The sequence below is a fragment of the Oenanthe melanoleuca genome, chromosome 18 (genome assembly GCF_029582105.1).
Source record: "Oenanthe melanoleuca isolate GR-GAL-2019-014 chromosome 18, OMel1.0, whole genome shotgun sequence".
Lineage (NCBI taxonomy): Eukaryota > Metazoa > Chordata > Aves > Passeriformes > Muscicapidae > Oenanthe > Oenanthe melanoleuca.
The window spans coordinates 560,595-579,535 of NC_079351.1; the positions used below are offsets into that span (position 1 = coordinate 560,595).

Genomic DNA, 18,941 nt, shown 5'->3' on the forward strand with positions numbered 1-18,941 from the left:
GGCCTTCATTGGGAGGCAGCCTGAGTTGTTTAAATTACTGCTGCTGGGATTTTTTTATCTTTAAGGAAGACGAGGTTTTCCTCAGAACTATGGTTGGAGTACAGAGATGACGAGACCCACTGTGGCTCCACCTGGGCTTTTTCCTGAACACAGCTGCTGGAGTGTGGAGCCCCACAACCCCAGCTCTGGGACCCCCTCAGTCCCCAGGGCTGAGCACGGTGGCCCAGTCAGGGCACTGCCAGGAGCCAGTCCTGGAATCTCCTCCACAGGGCAACAGAGGCCACTGAGCACCAGGGAGAGACGCGAGGCAACACCCCCCACATCCCCCCATGGCTCCCAGGGACCCTCAACTCTGAGGTGCCCAAAGGATGCCCAGCCCCTGCTCAGGACTCTGCCCGAAGAGGGGAGGGTTTTGGGCAGGTTTGCAGCGTGCTCAGCTCTGACACAGCCCCGCAGCTCGAGCCTGCACCTGCCAGTGCCTGCCCCACCGGAGCGCCGGGGGCACGGCGCCAGCTGGAGCTCTCCCCAGAGAGCTGCCGAACTCCGGGTGCCTGCACCACCCTCGGCCGCCGTGGAGAGGGTGGGATGACACGGCAACACCTGGGGGTGGTTTTCTGGCAAGTGTCAGATGCCCTGACCCAAAAAACCCCGAGCGGAACGTGCAGTCCCAGCGAGGCACTGAACAGACACACTCCGACTGCAAAGCACCGTGGGAGGAGCAGGGAGAGCCGTGCTGATGGGCTCTGCAATAATGCTTTTTTAAATATGATTTCCGATAGATTTTATAGCTAAGTTATGTAACATAATGAGCAAATCTACAATGCAATTGTCACTGCACATTAACGGCGAAATCCTGAGCCTCTATTACACTAACAAACTTATTAAATCAGTGAACATTGCGCTGCATCAGTCAATTACTGAAACAATGCCAGGACTGGGAGAACAATCTGATATCCATTACAGGGAGCAGGAGCAGGGATGTGACCGGGGCTGCCCGCAGCGCTGCGTGCTTTGGAGCACTCCACACACTTCTGGCATCGATGGACACCTCACCTGCCGGCACTCCCTGCTCCAGGGAGGGGGGAGCCCAAAGGCCAGCGCCCTGCTCGGACCTCAGCCCCGAATCCAGGAGGAGGGAGCCCAAAGCCAGTCCCGTGCTCGGACCTCAGCCCCTGCTCCAGGGAGGGAGGGAGCCCAAAGCCAGCCCCGTGCTCGGACCTCAGCCCCGGATCCAGGGAGGGAGGGAGCCCAAAGCCAGCGCCCTGCAGAGAGACCTCAGCCCTGCTCCAGGGAGGGGGGAGCCCAAAGCCAGCCCCGTGCTCGGACCTCAGCCCCGGATCCAGGAGGGGGGAGCCCAAAGGCAGCGCCGTGCTCGGACCTCAGCCCCGGATCCAGGAGGAGGGAGCCCAAAGGCAGCCCCGTGCTCAGACAGCCCCTGCTCAGAGCAGGGGGAGGATGGGGCAGCGCCGCAGGTCCCAGTGCCGGGATTGCCCCGATGCCAAGCGATGGGGGCGGCAGCACCAGCCACACTCGGGGACAGAAACCACCCTGCAGAGAGGCAAAGCCCTTGGAGAAGTGAGGGACACACCGCAGCGGGTGCTGCCGAGCACTCGGACACCGCCTCGGGCCCCAAAACCTCATCCCCGGCTGCCCACCCTGAGCCCCTCCCAAAGCGTCCCTGGGGCACCGAGGGGGCAGCAGGTGGGTCGGGGCTGGCCGGGATTCAGCCCTCACCCCGCTGCCCGCTCCAGGAGCTGGCACTGGCCGGAGCTGGCAGGTCTGTGCCACAGCAGAGCCCGGGCTGAGCTCATCCCTGGCTCCAGGACTCGGCCACCCACTGCCACTCACACCTGCAGGGCAGGCACTGCTCCAGGGCAGCACGGGGCACGAGGAGCTGCCAGGGGTCTGGCCCAGCTCTCACATCCCCCTCGAGCTGCGAAATCCCAGCAGCAGCAGCGTGACATCCTCAGCAGACTGCCGGGAGTGAAATGAGGTGAGCCGGGGGAAACCTGCGAAGATGTCCATGCAAACACCTCAGCAGAGCGTGCCTTGCACCTCGGTGAAGTGATTTGACACAGCACTAATTATGCAAATTAATCATCAGTAAATTAGATCCTTGGTTATTTATTTATTTTGCATTCTGCGCCGCAGCCCAGCAGGAGCAGCACCCGGAGAGAGGGGCGGCTCCGCTCGCCTGGGAAGGAATGTCTGCTAACATGTTGCATGATCTGGCCTCCCCACATTCCTTCTCAGATGAAATGCAGAATTGATTTGCTGGTATCACACCGCTCCCAGCCCTCAATATGTCATGGCAGCTAATGAACCGTGCCAGGGACACATTTATAACCCGCTATTAGCTGCTTCCATCGCAAAGAGATTTTTTTTCCCCCCTCTTTGCTCTGATGTTCTAAAACTTGCAAAAACAAACCAAACACCACATACACAGAAAAAAAAAACCCAATCACCAGCGACACCAAAACCACCACAGCAAACATTTCTCCTGAAAGTCGACTACTTGTGTGATTCCCACTTCCCTCTTGGACCCGGCTCTCAAGCAGCGACAGGAAAGGCCCTGGACCATCTCCCAAAGCACCAGAGGTTTTCCCCAGGTCCTTTCCCAGCCCAGGAAGGCAGAGGCATTCCCCTTCACCCACCCCACACCCACACATCACGACAGCAGTGACAACTCTATCGGGGGAACACGAGCTAATTAAATTTACTGGGATCATCGAAGAGGAAATTATTTCATATCCTGCACGGAATTTACTATCTGAAAGCATGAATGGCCCTGTTTCATCAGAGATCTGCTCCTTCCAAAGCTCAGCTCTGCTTTCCGCGGCCGCCGGGGGACGGGCAGGGACGGGCGGGACGGTGCCGGCGGGAGCGGGCAGAACAAACAGAATCCTCGGGCTCCGCAGGGAGCAGCAGCTCTGCCAGGCAGGGAGAGCAGCCTCCCGAGGGCTCTGCCGGCTCCCGGGAGGGACGATCCTCCCATCCCCATCCAGGGATTCCGCACGGAGCTGCCGCTGCTCCGCATCCCGCGGGGCTCTGGCTTGTGACCGGCACTGCCCCAGCCCCGCTGAGCAGCCCCAGCGTGCCAGCCCCGCACCCCGCAGCTCCTCCACCCAGGGAGGAGCCTGCACGGGCACAGCAGCGCCCAGGGAGAGGAGGGTTTTACCCCGGGAACCTTCACCTCGGCGGTGCTGCTCACCTGGAGCAGCCCCGAGCACCTTGAGGATCCCAGCACTGAGATTCCCCAGAGCAGCTGCAGGAGATTCCCTGGGGCTGCGGGATGTGCTGGGGCTGCAGGGCCCCGTGACTGTGCCCAGGGATGGGCACACACCCCTGGCACAAAACCAGCACCTCTCTGGGGTCCCCCAGGGACGTGCCCTGTGCTGGAGACCCCCAGCTCCAGCCCCTCTGCCTCAGTGCTTCCCTCCCTCTGCCCTGCTAACGTCTCTTTCCCCTCACACACACAGAAGTGATGAGAAGTAGCAATAATGCTGCTTCTGTTTTTGTGTCACCAAAACTTCCAGCTAATTCCTGTAGCTGCCAGCATGGAGGCACTAATACCTCTGTGAAAGACAAAGCAATTATTTCTAAACATAGCTTGTTCCTGCCACTGGCACCACCCGAACCACCCAACCCCTGGGCTGCTGGCAGCATCTTCCTTTTAACTAGCAGGGGGGGAAAAAGGAATTTTTCTCCCCACAAAACAAATCCCTGCTCCTCCCCAGGTGACAGCACGGCCGGCCCCAGACAGAGGCACACCCGCTGTGCTCCACTGGCTCCAGCTGGGTGGAGACACCGTGTCTGCCACAGGACCCTCTGCAGCACCAGACCCTGCTACCCTGTGGGCCTGCTCTCAAGACATTAAAACGAGCCATAAAATGACAACTGAGGTGAAATAAGAGAAGTGAGGAGCAGGGAGAATGTAAATGGTGGCACTGGCAGCAGCACAGCCCCCACAAATTGCTGTCAGCACCGGGGAGGGGACACAGCTCCTGCATCCTGGGGGTCCTGTCCCTCCCTCAGTGCTGCCCTGTGGAGCTGCAGGGGGCTCAGAGCCCCTGAACCAGGCTCGGTGCCCCCAGAGCCACGAGCAGCCCTGCCCCAAGCAGGCACAGGGAGGGGAAGAGCTGCAGTTGATGAGCTCCTAACCGAGGGCTGGAGGGGCTGGGGCAGCACACCTGGCTGACCTACACAGAGCTGATGAACATTCACCACCCACGGCTCGTGCAGGGACAACCTCCTGTAGTGCAAACTTCACCTCGTGGGGCCTCTGCCTCCATCCCCTGCTCAGCTCTCTGAGGGGTTTATGGGGACAGGCAGAGGCTGGGCAGGGGGAAAGGAGCTGCCCCCCTGCACTGGGGCTTTGGCCAGATGCTCAGCAGCATCCAAACACAGCTCCCAAAGCCAGGGGCAGGGCACTGGGTCCTGCTTGGGCTGCTCCCCTTCCATCCCAGTGGGTCCCTCCACTGCTGCTGCACGGGAAAGTGCCAGGGGTGCTCTGGAGGCACCAGCACGAGCTGGGCCCAGGCACCAGAGCCAGCTCCAGGTGTGTGACACCTGCAGCTCCCAGGGGAGGGGGCCTGGAACAGCCTGAGCCGAGGAAGGGGGACCAGCTCCCTGTGAACTGCCCTAAAAAATATTTCCATAACACTTCATAGCCAACCTGCGGTACCACCTCCAGTAATTACAGCTACATTTTAATTAAACATTGATTAGCAACTAATTAGTCTAATGATTAGTCACCTGAAGGAGACAAAGCAAAATACTGGGGCTGCCAAGATAGGAGCCAGAGAAGGCAAATGATGAAAGATGAGGGGAAGCTGAAATTCCTCCTCTGCTTCCCCCTGGGCCAAACATTTCCTCTCGGTTTGGTCCTTCACAGACGAAGCTTCGAGGTGGATTTTCCTAATTGTGGCAATTCTGTCCGAGTCTCAAGTGAGTGGTGGGGAGGAGAGTGAGTTATTTCATCTTTCCCATCAGAGCCTCTCCCAGCCCGAGCTGGCTCAGACTGTCACCGTGACAAAGCCCAGGAGACTTTTGTGCCTTCGGTCCTGCAGTGACCCGAGGAGATCCCTGCGGAGCCTGGAGCCCCTGGGCAGCAGCAGCACGTCCCTGCCCGATGCCACTGCACCCTGAGACCGGGCTACTGTCCCTGCCCGATGCCACTGCACCCTCAGACCGGGCTACTGTCCCTGCCTGTGGCCACTGCACCCTGAGACCGGGCTACTGTCCCTGCCCGTGGCCACTGCACCCTCAGACCGGGCTACTGTCCCTGCCCGTGGCCACTGCACCCTCAGACTGGGCTGGGGACCCTGCAGCACTCACCCACACAGACATCGGCTCACAGCACCCCAAAATCCCCCAGAAAAATCCCCCGCACCCCGAATCCCCCCGCACCCCAAAGTTCCCCCGCACCCCGAATCCCCCCGCACCCCGATTCCCCCCGCACCCCAAATTCCCCCCGCACCCCGAATCCCCCCGCATCCCGATTCCCCCGCACCCTGAATCCCCCCGCACCCCGATTCCCCCCGCACCCCAAATTCCCCCCGCACCCCGAATCCCCCCGCACCCCGATTCCCCCGCACCCCAAATTCCCCCCGCACCCCAAATTCCCCCCGCACCCCGATTCCCCCCGCACCCCGATTCCCCCGCACCCCAAATTCCCCCCGCACCCCCGCTCTGCACTCCCGGTGCGGGAGCCGGGCCGGTCCCGGGGAGCAGCGAGGTTTGGGGTCAGCCCCGACCCCCGGCTCCTCCCGGCTGCTCCCCCACTCACCCACCGGGGTGAGATGTTTATTATTTCCCCGGTCCCTCCCGTGAGATAATCCTATTTACCTCCATCACTTATGCCTCAGGAAATCACTCTGGCTGAGGGTTATGAAAGCTCTTCCCGCTCCCCCGGCGCTCCGCAGCTCCCTCCTCCCCCGGCTCCTCTCCCCTTCCCTCCCTCCGCTTTCCCCTCCTGAGCCTCGCCGGCTCTTTCCTCCTGGCCCTGCTCGTTTCCAGCTCCTCCCGGGAGTTTCACGGGAAGGTGAAGCGATGCTGAGCCCAGCCCACAGCGGCTTGGACCCGCAGCCCATCGGCACCTCTCCCACCGCTGGGCACAGGGAAATGCCCCCAAGGCAGGATGGGGTGGGCCAGGCAATAACGCAGCTCAGGGGCGTCTGCAGCCCAGCCCGGCCAGCGGAGCAGGGCAGGAGCCCCGACCCTGCGGGGAGGGAAGGGTTAAACCAAACCCTCAGGCTGTGCCTCCACCGGCAGGGCCCGGGGCCATCGATCCGCACACCTCTCCCCACCGGGATCGGTGCAATCAATGGGGTGGGTCAGGGGGAGGCAGCGGGTGGACACTGATACCTTCATCCTCCTCCTCCTCCTCCCCTCCTGGGAACCCCCCGGAGCTCCAACATCTGTGACCTGCAGCCTCCTCGGGTCTCCCTGCGGACTGGGACACCCGGGACCAGCCAGGGAACGTCCTGGGCAGAGCCTGGTGTCCCTGTCCTGCCCAGGGGACCTGCTCCCACCCGAGCCTCCCCAGCTGAGGGCAGGGCAGGAGGGGCAGCAGCTCAGGCTGTGCCTGTTTCCTGCTTCCACAAAGCAATCTGCTCCTTGGGCTCCTCTGTTCCTCCCTCTTATGCAACTGCACAAAATGTAGAGGAAAACAATCCCCTGGATGCTAATTTATCTGAGGAGCTCGAGCAGCTTTGCACAAGGCAGCAGTTTCAGCAGGAAAAAAAAACAAAGGCAACAGCCATGTCTGAAAGGCTGCTCTGAAATCTGCCCTGCCTTGTGGGGCCCTGCCCTGCCCAGCTCCCCACAGGGGTCCCTGCCCACATCCCTGCCCACATCCTGCTCCCTGCATCCACCCCTGCATCCATCCCTGCATCCATCCCTGCTCCCTGCATCCATCCCTGCATCCACCCCTGCATCCATCCCTGCATCCATCCCTGCATCCACCCCTGCATCCACCCCTGCATCCATCCCTGCATCCATCCCTGCTCCCTGCATCCATCCCTGCATCCACCCCTGCATCCATCCCTGCATCCATCCCTGCTCCCTGCATCCATCCCTGCATCCATCCCTGCATCCATCCCTGCTCCCTGCCCACATCCCTGCTCCCGGCATCCATCCCTGCATCCATCCCTGCATCCATCCCTGCATCCACCCCTGCATCCCTGCATCCATCCCTGCATCCATCCATCCATCCCTGCATCCACCTCTGCATCCATCCCTGCATCCATCCCTGCATCCATCCCTGCATCCACCCCTGCATCCATCCCTGCATCCATCCCTGCATCCATCCCTGCATCCATCCCTGCATCCACCCCTGCATCCATCCCTGCATCCACCCCTGCATCCATCCCTGCATCCATCCCTGCTCCCTGCATCCATCCCTGCATCCATCCCTGCATCCATCCCTGCATCCATCCCTGCATCCCTACATCCATCCCTGCATCCATCCCTCCCTGCATCCATCCCTGCATCCATCCCTACATGCATTCCTACATCCATCCCTGCATCCTGTGGCCAGGGCAGCAGCTCTGTGCCCCCACACTGCCCCACAGCCCCTCCCCACCAGACATTCCTGCACAGGGACCTCTGACAATTACAGGTTTCATGGAGCAAACCAAGGATTTCAGAGCAGCCGAGGCAGGGCATTGATTTCTTGCTTTGCTTTAAGTGAAGCTAATGTAATAGGTAATTTATTTAAATTGATAGGTTAGAGAGAAACTACATTTTTCTGTCCTCTGAAAGGATTCTGCCGTGTTGGGTGACCCAGGTGAGCTGCAGAGCTGGGCTCAGGGCCCTGACACCTCCCAGTAGCTGCCTTGGTCAGCTTGTCATCTTTTTCAACTCATTACAGCCATTTTAGCCAACAACCACTATGGATTTTTTGCTACAGCAGCTCTTTCTGCGTCAGCTGTGTGTGAGCTGGTACCTGCCTTACCCTCTCACAGCAAAGCTTCCCCCAGGAAGGGGTCAGGGATCCCCACAACCCCCCAGCTGACCAGGGACAGGGGGTGAGGGGTCCCCTGTGCAGGCAGCCCAGCCCAGGGGCTTCTCCTGCCACCTGAGCCTGCTCCTGGCTGGGGTCTGTCACTGGGCAGGGCACAGAGTGCAGGGAGCAGCCCTGCACTGGGAGTGGCTCTAACAGCCCTGGGAATCACCCTCAGCGCTCTCCACGAGATCCCTGCTTGTGCTGAGCCCCAGGCAGCACGTCCCCACCAGAACTCCATTAGTGAGTTAATTACTCCACTAAATCCCTGTGATTCTGGGCCCAGCTCTTCTCACCCAGCCTGGTGAGGCCCTTCCCTGCTGCCCCAAAGTCACGGGGAGTGGGGACACATCCTGCAGAGCCAGAGAAGTGGGCAGGGCTGTGGGAGGGCTGCAGGGGACTCCCCTCGGGCAGTCCTGCAAGCTGCGTCTGAGACCCAATATCCACCAGGGAAGGGGCTGAGGTGGGGGTTAAACCCTGGCTGGAGGCTCCTGGGCACCCCATCCCTGCATCCCTGGCAATCCCAGGGCCTCCCCAGCTCTGGCAGGAGCCAGCCCACGGCTCCAGGTGCCAGGTTTGGAGCTGCTGCTGCTGGAGGTGATCCTGTGCTGGGGCTGGGGCTGCACCCAGCTCGCTGCAGATCTGATTGCACGATAAGGAACAACAGAAATGCAACTTGTTGCCTATTTCCCAGAGTAATTAATTTCATCTGTATTGAACAAATGACATAATTTGAGGATTTCTGGGTTATGGATTAAGTAAAGACCAGATGAGAGCATCCTCATTGGCTCGGAGATTAATTAACAGTGTGAAGTGAAGTGAGGCGAGCTCCCTCCTCTCCCTTGGCTGCTGTGATTTTAATCCACCTGCCCTGCACTGTCCTGGGAAGCAGCAGTACCATGGTTGGGGCAGGGGAGCTCCAATCCCACACCAGGACACTGGGGAGTGCCAGGGAGTGAAGCCACACTTCACATTTCCTGCTGCATCCCCTGATCCATCTCCCACAGCCAGATCCACCTTCCCTGTCTGCCCTGGGCACACTCCCCACACACCTTCAGCTTTTCTGTGTGGGCCAGGCAAACAGGGCTTGCTGCAGCTTTTATTCATGAGCCAGGCATTTATTTAATGTGCCTTGCAGTGCAGGATCTTTGATCCAGAGCAGCACCTAATTAATTATTGTTCCCTTCTTCTGCACCATCCCCTCACCGAGCACTGAGGCCCCGAACGGAAAAGCTCCTTTCCAATGACTCTGCATAATGAGATGGATTTGGACTCCAGCAAATTTGTTCAGTTTTATGGAGTATTATATGAAAATGCTGTGAAATTGAGTTCTGTCTCTGCTACCACGCCGTGGCCGTCCGAGCCTTTCATGTGCGACTGAAGGATGGGAGGGGAGTCCTTGCAGGAGGGATGTGGGACTGGAGGGGGAGGAGCCGTGCAGTGGGATGACATGGAGCAGGGATGTGCACAGGGGATGACACAGAGCAGGGATGTGCAGTGGGATGACACGGAGCAGGGATGTGCAGTGGGATGACACGGAGCAGGGATGTGCACAGGGGATGACACGGAGCAGGGATGTGCAGTGGGATGACACGGAGCAGGGATGTGCAGTGGGATGACACAGAGCAGGGATGTGCACAGGGGATGACACAGAGCAGGGATGTGCACAGGGGATGACACAGAGCAGGGATGTGCACAGGGGATGACATGGAGCAGGGATGTGCAGTGGGATGACACGGAGCAGGGATGTGCACAGGGGATGACACAGAGCAGGGATGTGCACAGGGGATGACACGGAGCAGGGATGTGCAGTGGGATGACACAGAGCAGGGATGTGCACAGGGGATGACACGGAGCAGGGATGTGCACAGGGGATGACACGGAGCAGGGATGTGCAGTGGGATGACACGGAGCAGGGATGTGCAGTGGGATGACACAGAGCAGGGATGTGCACAGGGGATGACACAGAGCAGGGATGTGCACAGGGGATGACACGGAGCAGGGATGTGCAGAGGGGATGACACGGAGCAGGGATGTGCAGAGGGATGACACAGAGCAGGGATGTGCAGAGGGGATGACACAGAGCAGGGATGTGCACAGGGGATGACACGGAGCAGGGATGTGCAGAGGGGATGACACGGAGCAGGGATGTGCAGTGGGATGACACAGAGCAGGGATGTGCAGAGGGGATGACACAGAGCAGGGATGTGCAGAGGGATGACACAGAGCAGGGATGTGCAGAGGGGATGACACGGAGCAGGGATGTGCAGTGGGATGACACAGAGCAGGGATGTGCACAGGGGATGACACGGAGCAGGGATGTGCACAGGGGATGACACGGAGCAGGGATGTGCAGTGGGATGACACGGAGCAGGGATGTGCAGTGGGATGACACAGAGCAGGGATGTGCACAGGGGATGACACAGAGCAGGGATGTGCAGTGGGATGACACGGAGCAGGGATGTGCAGTGGGATGACATGGAGCAGGGATGTGCACAGGGGATGACACAGAGCAGGGATGTGCAGTGGGATGACACAGAGCAGGGATGTGCAGTGGGATGACATGGAGCAGGGATGTGCACAGGGGATGACACAGAGCAGGGATGTGCAGTGGGGATGACACGGAGCAGGGATGTGCAGTGGGATGACATGGAGCAGGGATGTGCACAGGGGATGACACAGAGCAGGGATGTGCACAGGGGATGACACAGAGCAGGGATGTGCAGTGGGATGACACAGAGCAGGGATGTGCAGTGGGATGACACAGAGCAGGGATGTGCACAGGGGATGACACAGAGCAGGGATGTGCAGTGGGATGACATGGAGCAGGGATGTGCAGTGGGATGACATGGAGCAGGGATGTGCACAGGGGATGACACAGAGCAGGGATGTGCAGTGGGATGACACAGAGCAGGGATGTGCAGTGGGATGACACGGAGCAGGGATGTGCACAGGGGATGACATGGAGCAGGGATGTGCACAGGGGATGACACAGAGCAGGGATGTGCACAGGGGATGACACAGAGCAGGGATGTGCAGTGGGATGACACAGAGCAGGGATGTGCACAGGGGATGACACAGAGCAGGGATGTGCAGTGGGATGACACAGAGCAGGGATGTGCACAGGGGATGACACAGAGCAGGGATGTGCAGTGGGATGACATGGAGCAGGGATGTGCACAGGGGATGACACGGAGCAGGGATGTGCACAGGGGATGACACAGAGCAGGGATGTGCACAGGGGATGACACGGAGCAGGGATGTGCAGTGGGGATGACACGGAGCAGGGATGTGCAGTGGGGATGACACGGAGCAGGGATGTGCACAGGGGATGACACAGAGCAGGGATGTGCACAGGGGATGACACAGAGCAGGGATGTGCACAGGGGATGACACGGAGCAGGGATGTGCACAGGGGATGACACGGAGCAGGGATGTGCACAGGGGATGACACAGAGCAGGGATGTGCACAGGGGATGACACAGAGCAGGGATGTGCAGTGGGGATGACACGGAGCAGGGATGTGCAGTGGGATGACAAGGAGCAGGGATGTGCACAGGGGATGACACGGAGCAGGGATGTGCACAGGGGATGACACAGAGCAGGGATGTGCACAGGGGATGACACAGAGCAGGGATGTGCACAGGGGATGACATGGAGCAGGGATGTGCACAGGGGATGACACAGAGCAGGGATGTGCAGTGGGATGACACAGAGCAGGGATGTGCAGTGGGATGACACAGAGCAGGGATGTGCACAGGGGATGACATGGAGCAGGGATGTGCACAGGGGATGACACAGAGCAGGGATGTGCAGTGGGATGACACAGAGCAGGGATGTGCAGTGGGATGACATGGAGCAGGGATGTGCAGTGGGATGACATGGAGCAGGGATGTGCAGTGGGATGACACAGAGCAGGGATGTGCACAGGGGATGACACAGAGCAGGGATGTGCAGTGGGATGACACAGAGCAGGGATGTGCACAGGGGATGACACAGAGCAGGGATGTGCAGTGGGATGACACAGAGCAGGGATGTGCACAGGGGATGACATGGAGCAGGGATGTGCACAGGGGATGACACAGAGCAGGGATGTGCACAGGGGATGACACGGAGCAGGGATGTGCACAGGGGATGACACGGAGCAGGGATGTGCACAGGGGATGACACAGAGCAGGGATGTGCACAGGGGATGACACAGAGCAGGGATGTGCAGTGGGGATGACACGGAGCAGGGATGTGCAGTGGGATGACACAGAGCAGGGATGTGCAGTGGGATGACATGGAGCAGGGATGTGCAGTGGGATGACATGGAGCAGGGATGTGCAGTGGGATGACATGAAGCAGGGATGTGCAGAGGGGATGACACGGAGCAGGGATGTGCACAGGGGATGACACAGAGCAGGGATGTGCAGTGGGATGACACGGAGCAGGGATGTGCACAGGGGATGACACAGAGCAGGGATGTGCAGTGGGATGACACAGAGCAGGGATGTGCAGTGGGATGACACAGAGCAGGGATGTGCACAGGGGATGACACGGAGCAGGGATGTGCACAGGGGATGACACGGAGCAGGGATGTGCACAGGGGATGACACAGAGCAGGGATGTGCACAGGGGATGACACAGAGCAGGGATGTGCACAGGGGATGACACGGAGCAGGGATGTGCACAGGGGATGACACAGAGCAGGGATGTGCACAGGGGATGACACAGAGCAGGGATGTGCACAGGGGATGACACAGAGCAGGGCTCCACGGCAGATCATGGAGCAAAAAAGAAAGAGACGCAGATTTGGAGGCTGCGAGCGAAGGACGCGGAACGGGAGCGCGCAGGGGGGAGCTCCGGCAGCGGGGAGGATGGGGAGCACGGGGAGGATGAGGAGCACGGGGAGGATGAGGAGGATGAGGAGCACGGGGAGGATGAGGAGGATGGGGAGCACGGGGAGCACGGGGAGCACGGGGAGCACGGGGAGGATGAGGAGGATGAGGAGCACGGGGAGGATGAGGAGCACGGGGAGGATGAGGAGGATGGGGAGCACGGGGAGGATGAGGAGGATGAGGAGCACGGGGAGGATGGGGAGCACGGGGAGGATGAGGAGGATGAGGAGGATGAGGAGGATGAGGAGCACGGGGAGGATGAGGAGCACGGGGAGGATGAGGAGGATGAGGAGCACGGGGAGGATGAGGAGGATGAGGAGCACGGGGAGGATGAGGAGCACGGGGAGGATGAGGAGGATGAGGAGCACGGGGAGGATGAGGAGCACGGGGAGGATGAGGAGGATGAGGAGCACGGGGAGGATGGGGAGCACGGGGAGGATGAGGAGCACGGGGAGGATGAGGAGGATGGGGAGCACGGGGAGGAGGGGGAGCATGGGGAGGATGGGGAGCACGGGGAGGGCTCCCTTCCTCCTCTCCGCCCGCTGTGACGCGCTCCAGGAGCCACACTTGTGACAAATGCCACATCCTGGAGGACACACACGAGTCCCCAGGGGAGCTGAGCTTGCCCAGCACACCTGCCTGGCCTTTCCTGCCTCCAGCAGCTCCTCCCTGAGCCATCCCTCACTGCCTCCCATCCCTTCCTGCATCCCTCTCCTCATCTCCTCCCGCCCCTGCCTTCCTCCCCCTCCTCTCCTCATCAGCCCTGCTCCCCTGCATCTACCCCAGAGTGAGCTATTTTTTCCCTTGGCAACTTTATAACCCGTCTCCTTGCCTGACAGCAATTAAGGAGATGCTTCACTTCCAATCCCATGGCCCATAAACACCGGGAAAAGAAAACGTTATCAAGAAGCAAACAATCATCTGCAGATGTACAGACAGACGGGGACAAACAGGGCACAGGGAGGGGCTGGGGGGGCGGCTGAACCCCTTCTTTGTGCACAGACACCTCACACAGCTGCAGCCCCAAAAAGCACAGCAGAGGGGAGAGGTTTCCAGAAAGCAGGGCAAGGAGAGCAGCACCATCCATCCCTAGGGCTCCCCGTGCCCAGGGCTGCCTCTCACACGGCTCTGGCTCCCCTCGCAGCTCCAGCACTCACAGAGAAATGAAACGGCCACAAACACACTGAAAAAAAAAAGAAAAAGGCAGCTCACTCACCCCCCCACTGTGATGGATGGGATTTTTTGGTGCCTGACAGGCCCTGAGCCTCTGGGGAGCAGCACTGATAAATCACACCTTTCAGTTTGCCACAAACATCTTCACTTCCCCAGCCTGGCTGGGCCCTGGCATTGCCCTGGCACAGTCCTGGCACAGCCCTGGCATGGCTCTAGCACGGCCCTGGCACAGTCCTGGCACAGCCCTGGCACGGTGGGTGCCCCCTGAGCCCCAGGAGCTGCTCCCATCCCGACCCAGCTGGGCAGAGCACCAGGAATGTTCCGGAATGAGCCCCCAGGACCAGCCCGAGCAATGCCCTGCCCGGGTCTCCTCCTGCCCTGCAGGGGCTGGGCAACACCGGCACAGCTTGGCTGAAATCAGCTCCTGCCTGGAGGAGCTGTAGCACAAACCAAGAAGGAACCAGCAACCAGTCAGCAAGGGAGGACACAGTTCAGGGATTACTGAAAAGCTCTGGACATGGCTGTGAATCCAACGGCTGCAGCAGCATCCCCGAGCTATTAAGAGAAAAATCAAGATGTGGACAGAACCAGATTGGCCATAGGTGAAAAACGGCTCAATTATTTCTAGTGCCAGAACCACAGAAGGGCACTTCCCTCTGCCCCCGATCCACAACCTCGCGCTAATTAGCAGAGCTCGCAGAGAGAGAAACGCTCCGAGCTCCAGAAGGAGCCCAGAGAGAGACCCGGTGCCTGAGGGCACGGCACAGGGTGGCAGCCTGCAGGAGCAGGAATCCCTGAGCCGAGCACGAATCCCTGAGCCGAGCAGGAATCCCTGAGCCGAGCACGAATCCCTGAGCCGAGCACGAATCCCTGAGCCGAGCAGGACATCCCTGAGCTGAGCAGGAATCCCTGAGCCGAGCACGAATCCCTGAGCTGAACAGGAATCCCTGAGCTGAGCAGGAATCCCTGAGCTGAACAGGAATCCCTGAGCTGAGCAGGAATCCCTGAGCTGAACAGGACATCCCTGAGCTGAACAGGAATCCCTGAGATGAACAGGAATTCCTGAGCTGAGCAGGAATCCCTGAGCTGAACAGGAATCCCTGAGCCGAGCAGGACATCCCTGAGCCGAGCAGGAATCCCTGAGATGAACAGGAATTCCTGAGCCAAGCAGGAATCCCTGAGCTGAACAGGACATCCCTGAGCCGAGCAGGAATCCCTGAGATGAACAGGACATCCCTGAGCTGAGCACGAATCCCTGAGCCGAGCACGAATCCCTGAGATGAACAGGAATCCCTGAGCCGAGCAGGAATCCCTGAGCCGAGCAGGACTCGAGGAAGGAACGGGAACCAAGAATTCCTGGGGCTGGCGAGGCACTGAGCGGGATGGAGGAGCAGGGCCAGAGCTCCGGGCAGGATCCAGCCCAGCGGGGTGCAGGACACACACACAGTCACAGCCATTTGCTCCCCAGCGTCTCCACTCAGCTCCTTGCAGGGATCTTTTAAAACTACCAATGCATAAAACAAAAAAAAGTTACCAGGAAGGCCTGTCCCCTCCCTGCCGAAGTTCGGAACATGCTGTCATCAAGAAAAATGATGCTGGCAAGAGAGAAACCCGCTGGGGCTGCTGGCGATTTCCCAGGCTCCAGCCCCGCTGAGCGTTTATCGATAATTTCAGGATGTGCTGTCGCAGGCAGCGAGTGTCAGCGCGGCACGGGCGGGGACGGGACGGGAAATCAATGCGGGACCTGCGGCGCTGCCGGGGGCGGGACGGGGACGCTGGGACGGGGCTGGGGACACCCGGGGGTGACCGCACCCACGGGACCCACGGCAGCAATACCGAACACGTCTGTGCCACAGAAACACCTCTAAACAAGTCTAAGCCGTGCTCTGGAGTGTATGCACCAAACTATATTTAGCTGGTTTTCTCCGTATTTTACTGCCCAGCTATTTTTCTGCATATTTTACTGTTCCTTCACACGCTTGTTTTTCTGTATATTTCTTAGTTAAAACAATATTTGTAACAAAAACACGAAATAAACCACTTTTAAATATTTTCTACAACTTATTAAAACCCTTCAAAACCACTAAAACATAAATTATACAAAATTTAAAAACTCCAAAACTAAAAAACAAAATACCAGAATTAAAAAACCCAAAATAAACAACAGAATTCTAAACAACCAACCATCCTGGTGTGGTCCTAATGGATTGGTGACACTGGTACATTTATGGGTATTTCAGAAGACAGAAAAAGGGTGTTCACATCTTCTTGTTGTATTATTTAAGAGAAGCCATTTGAGAGCACAGGAGAAGCAGCGTCTGCTCCCAAAAGGAGGGAAAATAATGGAGGGGAATATTTGCAAAAAGCTCAGTTAAGTAAATATTTTATGCCAAATAATGTTAAGGCTTTTGAATGATGCATGCAGGAGGGTTGAAAGGAGGTGAGGCGTGGAGCAGGGAGCGTGTCTCGGGCACCGCCCCTCGCCCGGCACGGCGGTGCCAGCGCAGGAACCGCGGGGACAGACCGGCCCCGCCGGAGCAGGACAGGGACAGGGACAGGGGCAGGCACGGGCTCTGCCCGGCCAGCAGGGAGGGGCAGCCAGAGCAGGAGGAAAGCGGCCGGGGGAGCAGAGCAGGGCCAGCACCAGCCGGGATTCTCCGCGCAGAGGAATTCTCCTCCCGGCAGGCGCAGGGCGAGCAGCTGGCACGAGGGAAGCACGGAGAGGAGTAAAATACCATTAAGTGTAATAAGGAATGTACTTAATCAATGAGCTCGGCAGCTGAGGATCAATGGGAGGCAGACACAGCCATTAGCTGAGCAAGCTGAGCAAGAGCCGCAGGCCCGCGGGGCGGTCGATGCCGGGATTAACCAAGCTGCACAGGAGGCTCCCAGCGCCGAGCAGAGCGGGGCTGCAGCCACAGCGCCGAGCCGGCTCTGCTGCACACGCTCAGACCCACCGAGCGGCACAAACGGAGCCCAGGCCATGGCGGGGCTCCCTTCCCCACCGCGGGAGCTGCTCCCAGCCCTCCTGCTGCTCTGGACAGGGGCTCCATCCCTGCTCCATATCCCACATCCATTCCTGCTCCATCCCTGCTCTATATCCCACATCCATCCCACATCCATCCCAGCTCCATCCCAGCTCCATATCCCACATCCATCCCACATCCATCCCTGCTCCATCCCAGCTCCATCTCCCACATCCATCCCTGCTCCATATCCCACATCCATCCCACATCCATCCCAGCTCCATCTCCCACATCCATCCCAGCTCCATATCCCACATCCATCCCAGCTCCATCCCTGCTCCATCCCGCTCCATTCCCAATCCATCCCACATCCATCCCAGCTCCATCTCCCACATCCATCCCAGCTCCATCTCCCACATCCATCCCAGCTCCATATCCCACATCCATCCCAGCTCCATCCCTGCTCCATCCCAGCTCCATATCCCACATCCATCTCACATCCATCCCAGCTCCATCCCAGCTCCATATCCCACATCCATCCCACATCCATCCCTGCTCCATATCCCACATCCATCCCACATCCATCCCAGCTCCATCTCCCAGCTCCATCCCAGCCCATCTCCCACATCCATCCCCACTCTATCCCTGCTCCATCCCGTTCCATTCCCATTCCATCCCTACTCCATCCCCGCGCCATCCCATCCCATTCCATTCCCTTTCCATCCCGTTCTATCCCATCCTATTCCATCCCCTTTCCATCCCATCCCATCCCCTTTCCATCCCATCCCACCCCCGTTCCATCCCATCCCCGCCGCTCCCGGGACCCCCCGGTCCCTCCCGCCCCTCCGCGGCCGCTCGGCGCCCCCTGCCGGCCCGGCCTGGCCGCGCTGGGGGGTCGGGGGTCCCTCCCGGGGTCCCTCCGGGGTTCTCAGGGTTCCCAGGGTCCCTTCCCGGGGTTCCCGGGGTCCCTCCGAGCCCCCCGCCCGCAGCAGGTTCCTCGCCCAGTGCCGCAGCCCCGCGGGCGCTGCCCGACCCTTCCCTGCAGGGGCCATCTCGGGGCTCTCTGCAGCCACCCCCAGGCTGGAGAGCGAGTCCAGCCCCGCGGGCAGACGTGCGGGGACAGCGCACAGCTCCCACCGCTCCCGGGGTGAGACTCAACCTCCTGCCTGCTGCCGCCGGCAGCCAGCTCCGGCCCAAGGGCCCCCCACAGCACTCAGAGCTGCTTTTCCCACCTCCTTCCTCCTCCCCAGCCCTTCCAAGCAGCTTGGCCGGAGCACCTTCCTCCCTCCATCTGCCTCAGGGCTCGGGCCAAGAGCTGCTCCCGGCTCCTCCGTCAGTGCTGCCCTGCTCCTGCTGCACCCACCACAGCCACACCCGCCCGGGGCACCCAGCACAGCTCCACACAGCTCCACACAGCCCCACAGAGCTCCACACAGCTCCAACAGCTCCACACAGCTCCACACAGCTCCACACAGCTCCAAACAGCTCTACAGAGCTCCACACAGCCCCACACAGCCCCACACAGCCCCACACAGCTCCGCACAGCTCTACAGAGCTCCACACAGCTCCACACAGCTCCACACAGCCCTACACAGCTCCACACAGCCCCACACAGCCCCACACAGCTCCACACAGCCCCACACAGCCCCACACAGCTCCACACAGCCCCACACAGCCCCACACAGCTCTACAGAGCTCCACACAGCTCCACACAGCCCCACACAGCTCCACACAGCTCCCCACAGCTCCACACAGCTCCACACAGCCCCGCACAGCTCTACACAGCTCCACACAGCCCCTACACAGCCCCCACACAGCCCCACACAGCCCACACAGCCCCACACAGCTCCACACAGCTCCACACAGCCCCACACAGCTCCACACAGCTCCACACAGCCCCACACAGCTCCACACAGC

General features: G+C 59.8%; 1 protein-coding gene across 11 annotated transcripts in view; it reads right to left on the reverse strand.

Moving 5' to 3' along the window:
* Positions 1-18,941, reverse strand: part of RBFOX3 (RNA binding fox-1 homolog 3) — a 135,852-nt gene that overhangs the window by 98,524 nt on the left and 18,387 nt on the right. For 2 of the 11 annotated variants that reach the window (XM_056505986.1, XM_056505981.1), the window contains exon 1: positions 5,848-5,972. The exons of 6 other annotated variants lie outside the window; for them this stretch is intronic. The gene's annotated coding sequence lies outside the window, so the exon portion shown is untranslated. Of the gene's footprint in view, positions 1-5,847; positions 5,973-18,941 lie in introns of those variants that run through there. 3 more of the 11 variants (XM_056505977.1, XM_056505978.1, XM_056505989.1) reach the window with 3 other exon arrangements.